We start from the raw sequence: 7,369 nt of genomic DNA on the forward strand, positions 1-7,369 counted from the left end.
GCCCCCTACAATTTCCAATGGGACTGCAACGTTTGGTCCGTATCCCTGGGCTTCCAGAAAATGTGCAGAAATACGGCCAAAACTAGTGCAAGGCTTCATTCATGTTGGAATGTGTATGGGAGCCTTTAAAATGAAGCGATTTACAAAACACAACAAAATAAGGTTTTTTTTTTCTACGGTAAAGATTCTCAATTAGAGATACGAGGGGAAACGTAGAAGACAACAGGATGAGAATATTCAGGTTAAAAACATTTTTACACATTTTTAAGGAAAAATCAGCAAAGATATGGGACATATCTGCTTTGACCACAGGGGGCGCCAAAATCAACACAATACAAAAGTTATTTTAGGAGCTTTAAATCACATCCTTGAGAAATGTTTGAAAGATGAATACAACTTTAACTACTGTAATGTTAAATCACAAGATAAAGCCAGCAGTGGGCTAGCTTAGCTTAGCTTAGCATAAAGACCTGACACAGCCTGGAGTGTAGAACTAGATGCTGTTTTTTTTATTTTGTATGTTTAATGAATCACAAAACTAAATTGTAATTACACTTAAAGGTTCTGGGGTTTGAAAGCTTGATTATTTTATGAGAATTTGAGGCTAAATTATTAATATTTATGTTGCATAAAAATAAAAAGACAACAGTATAAAAAGAGGTAAATAAGAGCTGTAATTGTCTGAGTCAAAAGAGAACAAAAGAAGTTGATTAAATAAATTACATTGCTTAATAAAAATATTAAGCACCTGATTGGCTGTGCTGTCTTAATTAATATACACTCAGTTGTCAGTATTTAATGATTTCTACGATAATAATCCTGCAGAAAATACTCAGTTTATAACTGTTTCACTTTCACCTCTCAGTTTCATCACAGAGAATATGATTCATCCAATAATACCTGAAACAGGCGGCTGTATTTCTCTCCATGCAAAGACTGAGCTGTGAACTAAAGACAGCAGCACCTACAGTCTCTGTGAAGCGTATATATTTGAACCATTACAGACTATATAATAGCTGTCATTGAGTCAGCCTATAATATTTATTGCAGCTGGTTTGGAGCAAAGAAGCTGATATTTATCTGGTAATTACAGGTACTAAAGCTCAGCCCTGCTTTGTTTCTCTGTGTTGTTTGGCCATCGCCATGACGCTGTGCGGGTCTGCACTGTCAACAAGCAGCCTGCAATCTCCCATTAGATCAGACGCTATTAGGCGGAGAGGAGTCTCTGAGCAAACAGCGTCCCTGCCTTTAAAACCGGGTTATCTAATCTAGTCAACAGGGATGAGCTGGACTTTGGAGTTGGCAGACAGACACGCAGGTTTGTCTACAAGTCTTGTTTGGCATGGGAAATAAAACGCCACTCAACATCAGACGAGTCCTCATTGGTTGATTCCTGTGACGGTCAGAGAAAGAGCTTTATGGGAGGAGGTCAGATAAGAGTTTGTGGAGGTCAGATAACGTCTGCTGATGAGGAGTGGAGGAGAAGTTCTTCAGACTGCATTCAAAAATGTGTTTTATAGCATCAACCAATCAGCTGTGTCTAAAGAGGAAGTGAGCGTGGGGCGAGTCACGTATGAGTTAGAGGAGTTTTTACCTCATAGTTAGAGGATAGCTTCACATGTTCACTTAAAGCTCTACAACAGTCTGATAACTGTGCATTCACACAGTCTGATAGTCATTCTTATAAACGATAGGTAACGATAGGAAAGATTAGGATGTGGTACAACATGATATGATTTGACACAATTCAGTATGATCTGATGTGATACGATCAAGCGGCAACCTCCGGTCTAAAAATATGAGTCAATGCGGAAGTGTTAAAAGCTGCAGTTCATCGAGGATCCACTTGAGGCTGGCTCCAGAAGTACCGGAAGTCACATACACATGAATGGGGAGAAGCTGATCTTTGCAGCGTTAATAAACATGTTTACAGCCTGGTACAAAAGATGAGTGTAGTCTGAATAGCTAATTTCTCGACGTCCTCTCACTGTGAGGGGGGGGAATTTTTTTCTAATTCGGCAATTTCGAAGATATTGAGATTACCAGTCTTCCAATGAGAGGCACAGCTGACTGTGGGAACACTGCAGCTGTTGGCTAGGAGGCTCAAAGCCCGCCTCTTTACGTCACACTGGCTCGACGGAAGCAATATGGCTGCCGCAGCCGATTGGTCTCGAAACAGCGTTCAGAAACAGATGGGTGACGTCACGGATACTACGTCCATATTTTTTACAGTCTATGGATACGATGTGGTGCGGCTGTGGCTCAGTGGGTAAAGTCGGTCGTCTATCAATCGGATGGTTGGCAGTTCGATCCCAGCTCTGACAGTCACATGTCCTTGAGCAAGACACTGAACCCAAAATTGCTCCCTCTGTTGTTCAGAGATGTGTGAATGAGATTAGCTAACACTGATGGACCCTCACTACATAGCAGCCTCTACCATCAGTGAGTGAATGGGTATGAATGGGTGAATGTGACGAGTAGTGTAAAAGTGCTTTGAGTGGTCAGAAAGACTAGAAAAGTGCTATACAAGTACAAGTCCATTTACCATTTACCATATGAAACAACAAGGTATGATACAAAGTGGCACGAGGTATGATACGATGGATACCATGAGGTATGATATGATGGATACCATGAGGTATGATATGATGGATACCATGGGGTATGATATGATGGATACCATGAGGTATGATATGATGGATACCATGGGGTATGATATGATGGATACCATGAGGTATGATATGATGGATACCATGAGGTATGATATGATGGATACCATGAGGTATGATATGATGGATACCATGAGGTTTGATATGATGGATACCATGAGGTATGATACGATGGATACCATGAGGTATGATATGATGGATACCATGAGGTATGATATGATGGATACCATGAGGTCTGATATGATGGATACCATGAGGTATGATACGATGGATACCATGAGGTAATGATACGATGGATACCATGAGGTATGATATGATGGATACCATGAGGTCTGATATGATGGATACCATGAGGTCTGATATGATGGATACCATGAGGTCTGATATGATGGATACCATGAGGTCTGATATGATGGATACCATGAGGTATGATATGATGGATACCATGAGGTATGATATGATACCATGAGGTATGATATGATGGATACCATGAGGTATGATATGATACCATGAGGTATGATATGATGGATACCATGAGGTATGATATGATGGATACCATGAGGTTTGATATGATGGATACCATGAGGTATGATGAGGTATGATATGATGGATACCATGAGGTTTGATATGATGGATACCATGAGGTTTGATACGATGGATACCATGAGGTATGATGAGGTATGATATGACATGAAATGCTTGGATACAGTTTGATACAGTGTGATATGTTATGTAAGATGTAATGTTGTTCAATATGAAGTTATGTGATAAGATACTTTGTGGTATGATATTAAACAATATGATTTGGTATGAAAGGAGACTCAACGATACAACACGATGTTGTTTGATAAGAAATGATATGAAACGCAGATACTAGACGATTTGATACGATACCTTGTGGTACGGTAGAATCATAGACTGTATGAATAATGGACGTAGTATCCATGATGTCACCCGTCTGTTTCTAAAGCGCTATTTGAGGCCAGTCGGCGGCGGCGGCCATATTGCTGCTGTAGAGTGATTGTGACGTAAAGAGGCGGAGCTTGAGCCTCCTAGCCAACAGCTACAGTGTTCCCGCCTTTCAATCAAGTCAGCTGTGCCTCTCATTGGAAGACTTGAAATCTCAATATCTTCAAAATTGCCGCGTTAGACAAAAATTCACCCCCTCACAGTGTGAGCGATCAAGAAATGATCTATCCAGACTCCACTTGTTTTTTGAACCAGACTGTAAAGATGTTTATTTCTGCTGTAAAGATCGGCTCTTTGAATGGGTGTGTATGTGGTTTCTGGTACTTCCTGAGCCAGCCTCTAGTGGATCCTCCATGAACTGCAGTTTTTAGCACTTCCATATTGGACTCATATTTTTAGACCAGCAGCCTGTTGCACCAGCTGTGTGTAAGTTCAAACGTAGCCTAGTTTGAACGTAGTTTCTCATTTAGGATGAAGTTTACACTCTACTAACGTTTTGGGGCGTTGCACCATCTGAGATAGTTCCAACGTCAGCCTAAGTTGCAACTTAATTCTTACACTTGGGTCCTAGTAGGTGTAAAGTCCTCCGTACAGTATATCAGCTGCCATGGCGCGTCGTTTTGAAAAGTGTGATGATGAGGAGATACAGAGGGTCCTCACAGCTATATGACGTCTGCAACCATAGACTGTATATACGCGATATCCGCGAGAGATGAAATCCTTTCGAAAAATATGATGACCAAGATTTGCCCTCCTATGATTAAATGAAGTTAAGGTGTTAACTTAGATTCGGGAGCAGGACCACGCCTAAACCACACCCTCAATCACCTGACAAGCCTTCTTAAACGTAGCCAGCCTACTCCAACTGCTTGTCCGTGATTCTTCAACCCACCCTCCCTCACCTTACTCTCCTGCACTTAACCTATTTCCTTGTCCTCTCCTACTCAACTCGTGCTCGCTCCTTCTATGCCCTGTCTACTTCCAGGTACAACCCGGGTCAAGATCAGCTCCGGCAGGATAACGCTGAGACGGAACCCCCATCCTGAGTCTCCTTCTGCTGGGCACACCACGCACAACTAATTCATTAAATGTTCAACTTATATCCTTGTGTGGCGTGGTCCTTGCTAGTGAACATATGTTGTAGTTGATAATTGTACCACTCGATGTCACTGTTATTATACACACAGCGTAGATTAAGGATTGAGGCTGTAGTTATCACCTTACGTTAGTTTGTTTCAGCTGTTGGTCAGTTCTGAGACGATTAGGCACGAAAGATAACAATGCATCAAAAGTGGTGCTTTCCTCTGATTGGCTGCTGGAAGTGTATACGTCATATCTGCCACAATGTTTTGGTTAGTTTGGACGTTACTGTCTACTAGTTCAGATGAACCTTACGTCTCCGTGGTGCAACCAAACTATGTCACAACTTAAGTTACAAACTAACTAGTTACAACGTGTGGTTTAGGGAGGACTTTACACCCTAACTTAGGACTCAACTTATGCACAGCTGGTGCAACAGGCTGCAGAGGTTGCCGCTTGGGCAGGACATGATGTTTGATATGAAATTGTACGATAAGATTAGATATGAGACGATGTGATACTATACAATACGATGCTTTGTGGTTTGATACAAAACGCAACAATACGATGTTGCACAATATGATTTTGTTCGACATAAAATTATATGAGACGATGCAATAAAGAATAATATGATACGATAGATGTAACACACATCATGATGCAATATGTTACAAACAATTCAATATGTTACAAACAATTCAATATGTTACAAACAATTCAGTATGTTACAAACAATTCAATATGTTACAATACGATGGGATACAAAGTGCTTTGATGTGAAACTAAATGCTGCAATAATGTTCAGCGTGATTACACCTTGTACTTTGAATCATGGAGATACACTTGCAGGTTGGTTACAATATGATCCGTTACACACAACATGTTACAGGACGATGCATTACAAAGGATGATGTATACAATCTGTATCAGTGGGACACTGACAGACTGTCAGAGAGTGGAAACCAGTCCATGATGCTTCAGAGTCAGAATATAAGAGCTCAGTTTGGAGGACTTGGCCTGATCCCGGCTTCTTACCCTCTTCATGAACTGTGGGAAGGATACACACTCAGTTTTTTCCTTTAATATTCCTATTAGTTAGAGCCCATCCTCTCCAGGACTCTCTCTCTCTCTCTCTCTCCCCCCTCTCTCTTTCTCTCCGCCTGCTCTGGTCCAGGCTCAGGAGGGCTGTGTATCGGGGCCCAGCCTGGCCCCTGCCTGCCCAGCGTCAGACTAAGTGCCTCTGACAGCCCACCACACAGTTATTAACTGTGATCCGCCACCACAGGGCCCGGGCAACCCCGCGCCGAGGGGAGGGTCCACCAGAGGGCTCTGCTCGTAACACAAAGACCGCTTTCACCTCCCTCACAGTGACCCCCCTCACCCGCTAATACATATTTACATCACTTTATATACAGAGCGCATACAGTGGTTCTAATGTGGCTGCTGGGAAGCTGCTCTGCCAACCGTCCACGCTGCTGACACTGATGGGACGAATATAAAACGTTAGGGGAGGATAACCTAGGAGGGGGACGCGTCAGTCACCAGAGAGAGGGTCTAAAGAAGGGGAACAATGGGAGAGGATTCAAACACTTGGATTCAACAGAGACAAAAAACATCCACATTAAAAAATGAGCGACTCTGACAGAGACGATGGTGTGCCTTATGGAAGTCTTTACATGTCTTTAACATGTTTTAATGATGCTGTAAAATTTGACTTTTTAACATGAGGCTCTATGAAGATGGACTCACTTTCAGAGCCAGCCTCAAGTGGCCACTCAGGGAACTGCAGCTCTCAATGTTTTTTAATGGCTTCTCCTATAAAACCACAAGATTCCCTCTAAAATAAAACATTAAATAATGAGTGACTCTGACAGAGATGATGACGTGTCGTGTGGAAGTCTTAACATGTCTCTAACATGTTTTAATGATGCTGTAAAGTTTGACTTAATAGAATGAGGCTCTCTGGAGATTGACTCACATTCAGAGCCAGCCTCAAGTGGCCACTCAGGGAACTGCAGCTCTCAAAGTTTTTTAATAGCTTCTCGTATAAAACCTCAAGGTTGCCTCAAAAATAAAACATATGGGGCGCTAGTGGCCTAGCGGTCTAAGCGCCTCACATACAGAGGCGTCGCAGGGGTCGCCGGTTCGATTCCCGGCCAGGACCATTTCCTGCACGTCTTCCCCCTCTCTCTACTTTCCACATTCCCTGTCTCTCTTCAGCTGTCCTATCAAATAAAGGCAAAAAAGCCCCCCAAAAATATGACTTTAAAAATAAAATTAAAATTAAAATAAAACATTAAATAATGAGTGACTCTGACAGAGATGATGACTTGTCGTGTGGAAGTCTCAACATGTCTCTAACATGTTTTAATGCTGCTGTAAAGTTTGACTTAATAGAATGAGGCTCTAAGGAGATTGACTCATTTTCAGAGCCAGCCTCAAGTGGCCACTCAGGGAACTGCAGCTCTCAGAGTTTTTTAATGGCTTCTAGTATAAAACCACAAGATTCCCTCAAAAATAAAACATTAAAAAATGAGTGACTCTGACAGAGACGATGGCATTAATGATGCTGTAAAGTTTGACTTAATAGAATGAGGCTCTATGGAGATTGACTCACATTCAGAGCCAGCCTCAAGTGGCCACTCAGGGAA

Source organism: Notolabrus celidotus, chromosome 10 (assembly GCF_009762535.1).
Source record: "Notolabrus celidotus isolate fNotCel1 chromosome 10, fNotCel1.pri, whole genome shotgun sequence".
Taxonomy (NCBI): Eukaryota; Metazoa; Chordata; class Actinopteri; order Labriformes; family Labridae; genus Notolabrus; species Notolabrus celidotus.